This window comes from Suricata suricatta, chromosome 5 (assembly GCF_006229205.1).
Source record: "Suricata suricatta isolate VVHF042 chromosome 5, meerkat_22Aug2017_6uvM2_HiC, whole genome shotgun sequence".
Classification (NCBI taxonomy): Eukaryota; Metazoa; Chordata; class Mammalia; order Carnivora; family Herpestidae; genus Suricata; species Suricata suricatta.
The window spans coordinates 120,922,164-120,936,852 of NC_043704.1; the positions used below are offsets into that span (position 1 = coordinate 120,922,164).

The window sequence follows — 14,689 nt, forward strand, 5'->3', positions numbered from 1 at the left end:
TCAGATGTGACGGGGGCCCGGGAAAAGGCAGAGCAGCTGCCCACCACCCCCCCCAAGGGCTGGTTCAAGAGACTGGAAAGAGTTCCCCTTTGCCTTTCCTTCCCTCTCATTCTTCTCTCTGGGCAAACACTCCCTGCAGCACAGCTCACATGTGGCTGCTCCACGTGCTTGGCTCCAGCCACACCCCAAACCACTGCCTGAAATCACTGCCTTTCAGGCCCAAAGTAGAAGTCCCGTCTTGGGTCCACTGTCCAGTGTGCTCCAAACAGCAGTGGGGCAGAAACATGGAGAGGGGTCACATGGTATAACCCCTCCCCTGTGGCAATGGGGCAGCACTCTGTCCAAATAGGAGGCAACTGTGATGTAGACAGACACCCCAAAACATACTCCCTTGCCAGTGTGATTGCAAGTGCTTAGAAGGTAAGTAGTTTGGGGGTTCAGAGGAGGTAAGATCCCTAACAGTTGAGGAATATGTGGAACCTTCATGCTATCAACAATCAAGGACTTCCAGACACATGAGAGGGCACTGTAAGTAGCGCACGCACACACACACACACACACACACAACACACACACATACACATGTACACACACACACACGCACGCATGCACACTCATACAGAGTAAATAGACCAGTAAAGGTAAAGACAGATAAGGGCTGTAAAGGAAGCCATAGAGATGTCAGTTATAGAAGAAAGGTCTACTTTAGATGGCCTTACACTAGTGAGTTGTCTCTCCATTATCCCTGAAGAGGTGACACTTAAGGGAGAACTAAATGATACGAAGTTGGCCATAAGAAGTACCACTTCAGGCAGAGTCCTGCATGTGCAAAGGCCCTGAGATTAATGTAAACTTATGTGTTGAGGTGGAACCCAGGGACAGAGGGAGGACCACCTGAGGTAAGAAGAGAGGGGCAGGAGAATAGGTCATGTTAGCCTAGCAAGCCACAGTAGGAGCCGGGTTTTGTGCAAAGTGAAATGGGAAGCTGTTAAAGGATTGTAAGCAAGGGTATATTATCAGAAAATTTAAATGTTAAATCCAGGAGGGGAACAAGTGTGGATGGATCAGAGACATCACTAATGGGACAAAGTGCTGGTTGGCAGTAGGGACTGAGGGAAAGGGAAGAATCAAAGGTGGCTCCTAGGCATCTGGGAACACAGGAAGAGGTAAGGTGTTCTGGAGGGAACAATCAAGAGTTCTGATCTGGAAGGTTGGGTTTTCCATGTCTTTGAACTTTCTAGTACGGTCATGTTTGTGCAAAACTGGAGTGTGAAGGGGTGCCGTGGGCTAAACTGTACATTTAATGTGAGGGAGAAACTGCTCAGGTGAGCTTAAGTAAAGCAGGGTTTGTTGGGAGGATTCAGAGGAATCTCCCCAAACCTGAGGGCACAGGTAAGCCTGAGGAGCGCTGTGTGCCCCAGGAGCTCAGGCAGCCTTTCCGCCTCTGTACGTTTGACGAACTCCTACAGCACCACTGAGTCTGCGACTCCAATCTGCCCATCTCTCTTTCTCTGTGTCTGTTGTGTCTGTCTCTACATTTTTCTCCACGTCTATTCGTATTTGTGTCTGTGCGTCCCTTTCTCATCCTGAATGTGTGGCTATGTATGTGGGCATGTGCCTCTCCCGGTGTCTCCCGCTCCATGATTATTTCTCTGCTTTTCTCTCTTCATGGATTAGGAGTGTCTGTGTGCTTTTATCTGTCTCTGTCCATATGTCTGTTTGTCTCTCTCTGGATGCACTGTCTCTTGCACTGTTTCCTTTAACACATTTGTTTCTCTCTCTGCTTCTGTGTACAAATGATGAAATGTGGCTGCTCCTATCTAACTTTGACCACACCTTCTGACTCACCTGCCTAGTAGAGACTGACCACCAACTCAGAATTCCAATTCTAAATTCCTGGCGGAGAGGATCTGATTGGCCCAGCTTGGGTCAGGTGTTAATTTCTAGTTCAACTCAGATGTGGCCAGGAAGGCATAAAGCAGGGGCATAGAAATGTCAGGTGCCATAAAAATGATTGTATGCTACTAATCAACAGAGCACTAAGGTCCTGGCCAGTAGAAAAGAAAAGAAGATAAGAGACTTTGAAAAACAGATAAAATGTTCACTATCAGGAAATATCATAAGCACCTAACTAGAAACACCAGCAGAATCAAACAGTATAAGAAAACTTGGCAAAATTGCTCGATTAAAGGGCAACCTCAGAAAATCAGTATCATTTCTCTACACTCGTAATAACCAGTTAGCAGATATCATTTTTAAAAAAAGACATAATTCACAATAGCCACAAAACCTGTAAAATATATAAGAATAAGAAACCTATAGGAAGTAAAATTTTAAATTCTAATAAATACAAATACATGTATATATGACTTGAGTAAATGAATAAATCCCAAGGTCATGAATGGAACAACTTAATATTACAAGAATATCAATTTTTCCCACTTCAGCCTATAAATGTAAGACAATTACAATTAATTTTCCAAGTGGGGTTAAAAAAACTTAATACTTTCCATGGAAATGAAAAACTTGAAAGAATTCACTCTGAGGAACGCTGGGCCTTTACAAGCAGTGCCTGCCGTGGGCTGGGGACAAGGTAGAAGAGCTAAAACCTATTGAAGCACCTGGGCTCAGCAGGTACACCACAGCGGCCCCCTGAAAACTGGAGCAGGGAAGGAGGACAGAAAGAGGTCTCCCAAGACACACAGACAGGGTGAGGATGGGGACCAAGGCAAACTCCCACAGCAGAGTGTTCCTTCAGCACAGAAAGCTGGCAACTGAGCTGTAAAGTATAGAGATATTCAGGGCCCGGGGTTCCCAGATCCCCGTTCCTTCAGGAGGGGAAGTCCTGATCTGACCTTTACAGTATTTGAAGCCAGTGGTAACTGAATCAAATTACAGGTACAAGGAAGCCCCAGACTCAGTTCTATTAGATGTTAGATTGATTCAGCCTTCTGCACCCACTGGTAGCCTGAGAGAGGGTCCATGCCTCCCCTGGGAGATAGAAAGACTTACCCTAGACTCTCCTGCTTTTTTTCATACTACACCTGCCATATAATTATCTTTTAAAGAATTCATAATATGGTCTAACTCTATTTATGTGAATTTCTAAAACAGTCATGGTGGGAATGGGATTGGCACAAGGCACAAGAAATATTTCTGGGGTGGTACACTATTCTATATCTTAAGGTTGCCTTAGCTTAATTCTGGACTTTTATTCTTCCATATATATTTTTGAGATATAATTTTACACATATAAACATGAAAAGATCCTAAGTATTCAGCTAAATAAATGTTGAAAATTACATATAACTTTTGACTTATACCTCAGTAATTTCTATGGAAGGATAAAAATCTATAGTTAATTATGACAACCTTGAAAAAAGAAGAGTAATGAAGAGAAACTTGCTTTCTCAGATAATAAAATATACTATGAAGCCCTGGTAATAAAAACAGTCTGGTATTGTTCTATAAACAGATAATGGACCAACAAAACAGAATAGAGAGCCAAGGCAGACCTATTGTCATACCTCTTATATGGTAAAATAACACCCATAAATGAAAGAAAATATTGCCTAGTAACAGTATTGAAAGACTGGGACACAAGAAAACCAAAGCTGGATTCCTACCTAGTATCACTTTACTCCAAAGAGTTAAAAGATCTAAATGTGTAGGATTAAAATCTAAAATAAATAAGACATAGACTACTGTTGTGACATAGAGGAGGAAAGCAATTCCTACACAATACCTCAAAAGCACAAACCACATGGTGAAAGTCAGATGGATTTAATCATGTCAGAATTATGTATTTTCCGGTTCAATGGAAGAGATTTTGGAGTTAATAGATGGCAGAATGAAAGAACATATTTGTGCCATTTAATATCAATGGAAAATTCATTATTTAGAATATGCAATAAACTCCTGCAAATGGAAGGGAATATAGACAACAGACTCAAATTAAAAATGTTCAAAGGATATGATTTAGCAATTTATAGAAAGAGAAACTCAAAAGGCTAATAAGCATGTAAAGAGATGTTCAAACTTATTAGTAATCAGGAAAATTCTAATTAACAAAGTGTCATCTCTTTATACTTATTAGACTGGCGAATCTGGAAAAGTGGATAATGCCACGTGCTGGAGGGGTTGTGGGGTATGCAAATATCCATGTATGGCCGTTAGGAAAGGTTCCGTGAGTACTTAGTCAAATCAGATATGCAAATACCTATGACCCAGTCACCCTGCTCCTTGGGTCTATATCCCGAGAAATTCTCACACAGTCCAAGAGACACGAGTATGAGGCTGCTGAGTTGTTTCCAGTTGCAGAGGGTTGGAAGCATGGCTAGGTGAGCTGTGGTGCATGTGCACATCAAGGCATAGGTACCAGGCAGCAGTGAGTAGTAATGAACCAAATAGGTATATGGCAGCAAGGATGGATCTGGAAAAAACAGAGTTCAGTAAAACAAGAACGAACATGAAATATATGATACAACACTATGTAGGTTAATTTAAAACACATGTACACAGAACGCCTCTAGGTCTTTGCAAAAGGATACACATAGAACACTCGGATGATCAGTTGGGTGAAAGGAAAGGAGAGTGGGAGCAGGGAATGGAAAAGAAGTAAATAACACACTGGGAGGGGAGGACCTTGCATGGACCATGATGATTATGGGCCGCGCACACTGATGAGCAGCACGAACTCAACCCTGTGCACCTGAGGCTTAACCCTGGTTGTAGGGATTCCTCTCAAGGGGAGAAGGACAATATCCAGGAGCGGGGTTGGAGGCTGTCAAGTTACTAAGTTACTGAGGGCCTACAGTGCACCAAATGACTGTAAAAAGGAAATGTCTTCATCCTTGATTTTCTTAGAAGAAATTTAAGTTCAGAGAAGCTAGAGATCTTGCGCAAGGTCACAGTTGGTAAGAAGCAGTGCCAGAATTCAGACTCAGTATCAAAGTGAGTCATCATTCGCTCTCCACTGCCCTGGCCCAAGCACACATGGTCACTCATCTGCACTGCGGCCACTGCCTCCTCATTGGCCTCCCCACATACCCCCCATAAACACACACACACACACACACACACACACACACACACACACACAGCAGCCAGAGGTGTGCTGCGGAAATGGGAGTTGGATTGTGTCACTTCCCAGATCAAAACCCTTCAAAGCTGTCTCAGTCCCACATCATTCAGAATAGAATCCAAAACTCTTCCATACCCCCAGATGGCCCAGCCCTGGCCCAGCTCTCCAGTCTCATTGCTGATCGCTCTCCATCTGCTCTTCCAGCTCAGCCACACTGACCTTCTTGCTGTTTCTTCACCATTCCCAGCACATTCCAACCGCAGGACCTGGCACCAGCTTCCTCACATTCCCACTAGGCCTGTTCATCACTCCCCTCAGGTCTCTGCTCATGTGACCTGCCAAAGAAAGCTTTCATGACCATCTAATCTGTAATCCACCATTTTATACTTATCATTTTTTATTCTACCACTCACCCCTACCAGGCAGCATGTTACCCCTATTTTCGCTTGTTTATTTTTGTCTTCCACATTAGAATGAGGGCAGGATGCTGCTCTGAATCGTGTGCTCTGTGCAATGCCTGGCCCATGGCAAGCCCTCATGCAATGTATGTGGATGACTGGATGTCTGAGCCCTGAACCCATTCTGTCCACTGTAGCAGCACTCATGGATCCCAAACGCAACTTGGGGAAGGGAGTACGGTGCAAATGGAATCAACAACAAAGGTCAAAAGTGGCCCTTTACTAGGAAGCAGGTGTGCGGTCAGAGAGAAGAAATCCTAGAACCTAATGCGGCTGAACAAAGTGGGAGCAGGAAGAGGAAACAGCAAGCACTGAGATTTTAGGGTTTTTGTTTCTCCAATCTCTCTGTTTTTGCTTCTGGAGAAGATGCCGACCAAGCTGACAAACCAGTTCCTCCACCCTCAGATCAGCCAAAGCCCGACCCTGTTCTTATGAGCCTCATGGGGGAGAAACTTCACAACTGCCCTACAAAATCCCCTTCCCAAGTCTGATGATCATCACAATATGAAGTCAATTCTTATTAGTGGCATAAATATTTCTTGCTACAATTTTATCCCATTTCCTCCAAGAAATATGCTATGTAATTGAGAAGCAAATAGAAGGGTCAAGTGCCGTAGAAATCTAACATCATATACACAACTCAAATAAGAGATTTCTCCCCTGGATTGTAATTGTGTCTCTTATTAATCCCAGCTAGCTCTCAGAATCTAGCTCTTTAGGGCTGAACCTGGCAATCAGCTTTCCTAAAAATACCACTTACTGTAGGTCTCTCCTAAGAGACACCATTGACAGGACCATTAAGAGGAGAGATTCCTTGGTGTGAAGAGAGAAAAATATTTTCTCAATTTATTGCCCTTCTGCGAAAGCATATCCACTATTCATTTTTACCTCCCACTAAATGATATTCTTAGGATCCCTGGACGAACTCTGGCCTGGCCACAAAACTCACTTTGCCCTGCAAAAGGCCTCCGGCACCATCTGAAGTACCATGTTCATGGATTCATTCCTTGGAGTAAGCATTTCCCTCCTTCAGGTTCTGCATCCAAAATGTCAATAGCTGAGGATGAGCTGCAAGTCCTTAATGTATCAGCATCACGGGCATTCATTGCTCTTGCAACATGTGTTCAGCCATCCTTCTTCTGGTGCACCGCCCCCTGCCCAATACACACATCCCAGTTCGCTTGCAGCAGCCACCTTCAATAACAGTTTTTCCATGCTGTATAACAAACAAGCACAAAACCTTAGTATTCACAGAAATAGGCCTTCGTTGCTCACGTATCTGGAACCAGGTATGCTTTTATCATTCTGGACTTCCTTACACTTCTGGGGGCCACCTAGCCATTTGCTCACCCAGGCTGGGCTCTGCTAGACAACGGGAGTGATCTGATTCTCTTCCATGTGTCTGTCTTATGCCTGGGTATGTGCTCATATTGATGGCAGAGATACAAGAGAGCAACAAATACGCTGGCGCTCAGAAATGACAATCTCCCCAGCTGTGGAATAAATGCAAACTTAAACCAACGCAGGTCACTGGAAAGATAAATGTTGAGGTACAGGGCTGGTGAAATGATGTTGGATGATTTCATATTTGGTGGAGAGAGAACCAACTGGTAAATCTCCTCAAATGGTGATTTGACAAATGTGCAGTCCCACTGGCCTGGACATAATACTGCTGGGGATTTATCCTTAGCAAACAGAGAAGTGTTCAGAGATGGGTGTCTGCATACACCTAATGCAATAGTTTAAAATGGAGACAAAGTTGAATGTCCAGCATCAGGAGATCGGTGAAACAAAGCATAATATTTACATGTAATCGAGTATCATACATACATGGCAAGAAATATTTACAGTTAGGTATCACATGTTGTGTGAGTCTACTTTTCTTAAGAAGCCACACATAATTTATACAGATATACATTCATTGGGGGAAAAAAGGTTTAAATGAAAATACCAAAACATTAATTGCAATTACCTATCTCTTGTTGGAGGATTATAAGATATTTTATTTCTTTTGCTTCTCCATATTTTCAGATTTTTCCACAGTGGGCCTCTATTATCCACTCAATTTTAAACCTTATTAAAATGTGCCTGATTTTGCACTCTGATTACGGTCTAGCACATGTTTTTTAGGAATGTTTCACACACAGTGGACTCTAAACCCTCCATCCCTTTGGCCTAGTACTTCTCGCTAGGGCTGGTATCATAACCATAACCCTCTCCAGTTTCATTACTGTGTGAGCTTATAACCTGTAACCAGTTAATTAAGGGATGGGAACTTTGGAACACCAGTGCCCCCCCCCCCCCCCCCCCCCCGGCTCGCTAGCACCACCTAGAGCACACAGCCTGATGACAGAGGCCGCCCCAAGGCTGTGGTTCTATTCCCAGTGGCTGGAAACTAACTCAGCTTCTTTCTGCAAAAATCAAAGTGTACACAATTAAAGGTGCCTTCCCCTGGAGGATTCTGGGCCCCAGAGCTGCTGATGGCGGCACCTTGGGAACAGGAGCCCTGTGCAGAATGCACTAAGGAGCTCATTACTCAAAGGTGCCCTGTGGCAAACCATTTGCAAAGCAAGCAAGCTGTTTGTAGAGTGAGTAATCACTCTAGCGTTTGAGTTTCACTCACAAGGAATGTTAACAGCACATTGTAAACATCATTCATGTTAATACTATTTTTTTCAATCCTTCATTTGCAGAGTGAAACATGCCTTCATCTGTGCCTGATCCAAAACATATAGACTTGAAAGAATGAATCGGGTCGCAAATAATGTTTTTCAATTTGTATTCCAATATCTGGATTGGCTGGGATTCAGCCTTAAAAAGATTTGGCTGACCTTCCTAGACTACTGGGTGACAGATTCTTCCAGAAATTCAAGCAGAATGAGTACAGGGCAAACATAAAATGTGACACTCATATGACCTTCATTGAGGTGTCCCTGGGGTGACTGAAATTGGGTTTCGTGGACCCCAAATCTCTCTCTTCCCTACCCATTCCCATTTCTTTACGTCTTAGTCCCTTCAGGCTGCTATCACAAAAATACCTTGGATAGGGCAGCTCAAGCACCACACATTTATTTCGTACGTTTCCCAAGACTGAGAAGTGGAGCAGATTCCGTGCTCTCACATGACAGAGCTGTCTGGAGTCTCCTACAAAGGAGAGAGCTTTACCCTCAGGACCTAGTCACCTCCCAAAGGCCTCACCTCCGAAGATCATCACACTGGGCATTGGGATTCAATATATGAATTGGAGGGGGGCACACGCCTTCAGTCAACAGCAGTGTGCCTCTCCGCACAGGACTCAGGAGGCTGAGAGCCCCTGACGAATTTCTGTCTGCTTTATCCAGCAGTGTGTAAGAGTGCCTTATTAACACCTCCTACTAAGGGGAGTGGCCATTTCTCCTTGTAACCCTGCCTATTTTTAGGCCATGTTATTAGGAGTGTAAGGTCATAATTATATCTTGATGAATGACACCATTAATCATGCATCTAATGATTTTCACCTTAAAATCTATTTTGTCTCAAAGAGCAGCTTTCTTTAGGGTAGCAGCTGCCTGATACACCGTCTCCATCCTTCATTTTTTAATATTTTTTAATGTTTATTTATTTTAGAGAGAGATAGTGAGAGGAAAGAGGCTATGTGTGGGGGAGGAGCAGAGAGAGAGAGGGAGACACAGAACCTGAAGCAGGCTCCAGGTTCTGAGCTGTCAGCACAGAGCCCAACGTGGGGCTCGAACTCACAAGCTGTGAGATCATGACCTGAGCTGATGTCGGATGCTTAACTGATGGAGCCACCCAGTTAGCTCTCCATGTTTTATTTTTTAACTTTTCTATATTAATTTGTGACTCATACAAGCAGCAAACAAATGGATTTTAAGACTTTGATTTGATTTTTAGTCAATGTGATAGTCCCTGTATTTAATGGGTTAGTTGAAAAAGTTCACACCTGGATTAGTAATATTTTTTTTAATGTTTAGCATGGTTTTCCTGTCAGTGTTTTCTCTTTCTGAGCTTGTCTTTATCTACTGGTATGATTACATTTGACTTCTCTTCACCCCCTCCCCTTTTGTCCTTTGTTTGATGGTTGTAATATGTTTCTATTATTTAAGTGGTTGCTCAAAAAATTTTAATAATACCTATCTTTCATTGTGTATATTTTCTAACCAAGTCCAATGTATGGTTATACCATACTTTCTTCCTTTTAAACCACATTGGATCATCTTCAGTGTTGATACTGATGATCCTCCTCTGTTGAGGAGGTGGGAGAGAGGAAAGGAACAGGATGGAGGGTAAGCCGCTGACACTAGGAAGATTAAGAACGCTCATTTACATTTGATTTATTTTCCACAATATATGTGTAGTGTAAAACATTTTCAAACAATACATAAAAGTGTAAGAGAAATGAAAGTCACCCAAAATACCTCCTACACTAAGATACCTAGATTTAGGTGACCACCCATTCATGTATATCTGCATATTTTCATACATAAAATCTTTATGTGGACTTACGCATTTGCTTTTTAAATCCAATTACTGCTTCTATTGAACTCTTGAGTTTTGCCTACCTCTTCTCTACTCCAGTGCACACACCTTATATAACCAATATATTAATAGTTTACCTAAACATCCTATCTTAGCTTTTTCCACGTTCACTTAATTGTAGATAGGTAAATGAGAGAAAGAGAGAAGAAAAATCTGTAGAATTTTGGTCATTATTTTATAAAACTAGGATTATGTTATACTCCTTTGAAGTTTGCTTTTGCTACTTTATAATTTATCAGGTAAAATCCTCTGTAGTCACCTGTAATATACCTAACATATTCTTTGTACACCTTTATTAAGAAAGTTTTCCTACATACACAAAAGGGAGAAAAGTGTAATGAACTCTCACGTATCCATCACCCAGTTTCAACAGTTATCAATATTTACATTTTGCCATTCTTGTTTCATTAATCCTTCCTGTACTAGGCAACATAATAGTCCCCCAAAGATGTTCACATTGTATCTTGTAAGAATATGTAACTTTATGTGGCAAAAAATACGTTGCAGATGTGATTATGTTAAGTTCATTGAGATGAGGAGATTATTTTGGATTATCTAGGTGGGCCCAACCTCATCATGTGAATCCTTAAAATTGGAGAATCTTTCTTGATTGTAGAGGAGTTGTAACTGTGGAAGAATGACTGGAGAAATGCAACCTTGATAGCTTTCAAGATCAAGAGGGCAGTGAATCAGGGCCACTAGAAGCTGGAAACAAAGAAATAGATTCTTTCCTGGAGCCTTCCGAAGGGAGCACAGCCCTGACAACACTGTGAGGTTAGCCCCCGGAGAACCAGGTCACGCTGCTAACCTACAGGACTGCGAGGTGGTAAATGAATAGAATTTTTAGGCTACTAAGTTTATGTTAATTTATTATAGCAACAGTGAAAAATGAATATATGCAATTTAAAAAATGAATACACCTCTTTCCTCTTTCTTCCCTTCCTTCTCTTTCTCTCTCTCTTTCTCTCTTTCTTTCTTTCCTTTTCTCCCTGTCTTTCTCCCTCTCCTTCTTTCTATCCTTACATTCTGGTGGGTGCTGCAGTATTTTACAGCAAATTTCACATATCATGGTATTTTACCTGTAAAAATTTTATTTACCATAGCTTTTTATCATGAGGATTTTAAAAACAATCATAATACCTGTTACACTTTGCAAAATAAATAATTGTTTACTATCATCTAATAGTCTGTGTTCAGATTCTCCTTAGTGTCTAAAAAAGTCCATTTTGGGGTGCCTGGGTGGCTCAGTCGGTTGAGCCTCCGACTTCGGCTCAGGTCGGATCTCACGTTCATGGGTTTGAGCCCCGTCGGGCTCTGTGCTGACAGCTAGCTCAGAGCCTGGAGCTGCTTCCGGTTCTGTGTCTCCTTCTCTTTCTCTGTCCCTCCCCCTCTCATGCTCTGTCTCTCTCTGTATCAAGACTAAATAAAACATTAAAAAAAATTTTTTTTTAAAGTCCATTTTTATATTTGTTTTATTTAATCGGGTTCTAAAGAAAGTCTTCAAGTCACATTTTATTGATACTTGTCTTAAGTAACTTTTAATTCATAATAGTTTCCTCTTATCTCCTTTTAAACAAGCTAATTTTTTTTTTTTTGGTGAAAAAAACCTGGTCATTTGCTCAGTTGAATTTGCCACATTCTGAACTAAGATGACCACAGCCTCAAAGAAGCAATTAACATGTTTTTCTATCCTATTTCCTATAAAATGGAAGTTAGATCTACACACTTGATGAGATTTATATTCATTTCTTTTGGCTTCCCGTTGCATTACATGTGATTGTTTTGCTTTGAGGGATAATGAAATGGATTGGTGGTTCATGTGGTGTCTGCCTACCCATCCTTCATGGTTTCTCAAAAGTCTTTCACCCTGTGAAATGGGAGTCCACCGCCTAAACCTGCCACTTCATTAACATTGGTTTAGTATCATTAAAACTCATTTGCATATATTTGATGCATTTTTATCTTTTGCAATTTTTAAAAATCACTCAAGCTTTCCCAGCTTTAGCCAATGGGAGCCCCTATGATTGGCTCTTGTATTCTCTTGACATGCACCATTAATGCTTGAGAGCCGCCACTTAGTATGAAATGCCATTTGGAGATCACAACCTAAGTGATCAGGGTTCACTCACTCTTTGGAAGCCTGAACAATAGTTCATGCTATGAGCATCAGAAGTTGCAAGTGAGTGCACACAACTGTATTCTAATCCTCTCAGCGTGTCTTAGTGCATGCTAACGACTACATCTTCTCCCGCTTAAACATACAATTCCTCACGTGACTGAGTTTCTACCTAATAGGCACCTGAGAGAGAGTTGGGAGTCAAAAGTGTGGAAAAAACTTTGCTCTGGCCTCTTCTCTTAACACAGTTGTGGAGGCTGAGACATGGGAGCTGTCCTAGGAATCCCACTGACTGGTGCCTGGCTTCACCGATTGCAAGGGTCAGGGCACAGGGCAGGTACTTTGCTGTGTTAGACAACTGCTGCAGTGTATATTCAATCTAGCAATTGGAGCTGGAGCTTCCTGAGTGTCTAGCTTTATTAGATAGCTTTTACTAGATTATGATGCTTTAAAAACAATTCTTAGTAGCTAAAGACAAAGGGTGATTTCTCCCTGATATTGTGCACTGGCTGTGGGTTTGACTCTACCCATGTCTTCATTACTCTTGGGTCCAGGCTGACCAAGGAGCACCTATCTAGGATACGCCATTGTGACAGATTAAAAAGAGAGATGGTGGAACCATACGAAGGCACTCTAAGCTTTTATTTGGAACTGGCACGCATCCCTCCCACTGACACTCCATTGGTCAAAGCAAGTCGTGTGGCCAAACTTAATGCTAATGGAGTGGAGAAGTATAATCCTTTTACAAAGAAGGGGAGCAAATAATTGAGAATAATGCAATCCGCCACAGTTGCTATGTTTGTGCAGAGAGAACAACCACTCTGGTGGGCAAGTTATACACTGGTGTCCTAAGAGTCACTCCCGAAGACTCAACCTAGACCCCACTCCTCCACGCCTCCCGAGGACCGGCACCCACCCAGTCCTCCATATCAACTCCCTTTCTCCTCCAATCAACTGTAACTGAACTCTGCAGCCACAGAATGGAGCCTCGCAGTTTTTTTTTTTTTTATTGACAATCATTGTGTTTCTAGGTTTGGTTTGTTAATTTTGCTGCTAACTATAATGCTGCAACAAAACCCTTTAAAATATAGACTTAGACGCTGTATCTTTATGCTTATAATTTTCAGTTCTAAGTATAGGATTACAGAACCAGAGAATATAGATATTTTTCATTATAATCATTGTTTCCTTGTTTTTTAAAAAGCTAAAACAATTATTCTGATTTTCTTCCTGCATGTTTACCAGTGATATTTAACTTTTTAACTTTTTTCACCATCTGATAGATGACAAATGTTATTTCTTTGATCTTTAATTTGTAGGTCTCCACCCACTAGTGAAGCTAGACATCTATTACAGATTTGAGGTATAATGTACATACTATAAAACTATTGTTGTGCAACCATCACCATAATCTAATTCTATATCTCTTTCCTCACCCAAAATGTTTCACCAAGTTTGTTTGTAATCAATTCCTGTCCCAGCTCTAGGCAACCACTAATCTGCTTTGTGCTTTAGGTTTTCCTTTTTAGGACATTTTATGTAAATGGAATCATGCAACATGCAGCCTTTTGTGTCTGACTTCTTTCACTGAGACTGCCATCAATGTCCATCCATATCTATGTTGCGGAGTTTATCAGCCATTTGATCCTTTTCATTGCTAAATACTATTCCATTTATGGATATACCACATTTGTTTACCGAGTCACTAGTTGATGTATATTTAGAAGGTTTATATCTTGGGCTGTTATAAATAATGCTACTGTGAAAATTTGTGTTCAAGTCTTTGTGTGGACAGGTATTTTTATTTATTTTGGGTAAATATCTAGGAATAGAATTACAAAGTCATAAGGTATTTATGTTAAACTTTTTAAGTGCCAAACTTTTCCAAAGTGGCTATACCAGTCTATTTTCAACCAGCAATGTACAGAGTTTCTATTTCTCTCTATCATTGCTGGCACCTGACTTTGCCATTTTGATTAGAGTCATCCTAGTGGAGGTAATGATATCCCATTGTGGTTTGAAATTGCTTTTCTTAATCATTAATGAAATCTAGCACCTTTTCATACGCTTAGAATCCATTCATAGATCTCCTTTGGTAAAATGTCTACTCAGATCTTTTACCTGTTTTTAAATTGAGTTGATATTTTATTATTGAGTTGTAAAACTTTTTTATATTTTTTGCATCAAAACCTTTACATATATATGATTTACAAATATTTCCTCCAAGGCGTGACGGAGGTCCTGATGTTCAAGCCACACCCCGCCCTGTCTGAACCACCTGGACACCCAATTTTAACATGAGGGAAATGAGGAATACGAATCGTCCTGGCCACTGCAGCACAGACCCCGCCGTGCTTGCCTGCAGCTCAGGGATGTTTGCATGAAAAAACACTTCTCAATATGTTGTTTGCCTCTGGTCAATTTCCAGACTTCTGAAATGGTTGTTTTGACAATTTTTTCCATTTCTTAGTTGTGTTTTGAGGAAAAGATTTACAG

At 41.4% G+C, this 14,689-nt stretch overlaps 1 long non-coding RNA gene across 1 annotated transcript; it reads left to right on the forward strand.

Annotated features, from left to right (window-relative positions):
• The first annotated feature begins 236 nt into the window (after positions 1–236).
• Positions 237–14,594, forward strand: LOC115292818. Its single transcript, XR_003909155.1, has 3 exons — positions 237–420; positions 10,694–10,900; positions 14,421–14,594. It is a non-coding gene; the product is annotated as an uncharacterized LOC115292818 (long non-coding RNA).
• Positions 14,595–14,689: the final 95 nt, after the last annotated feature.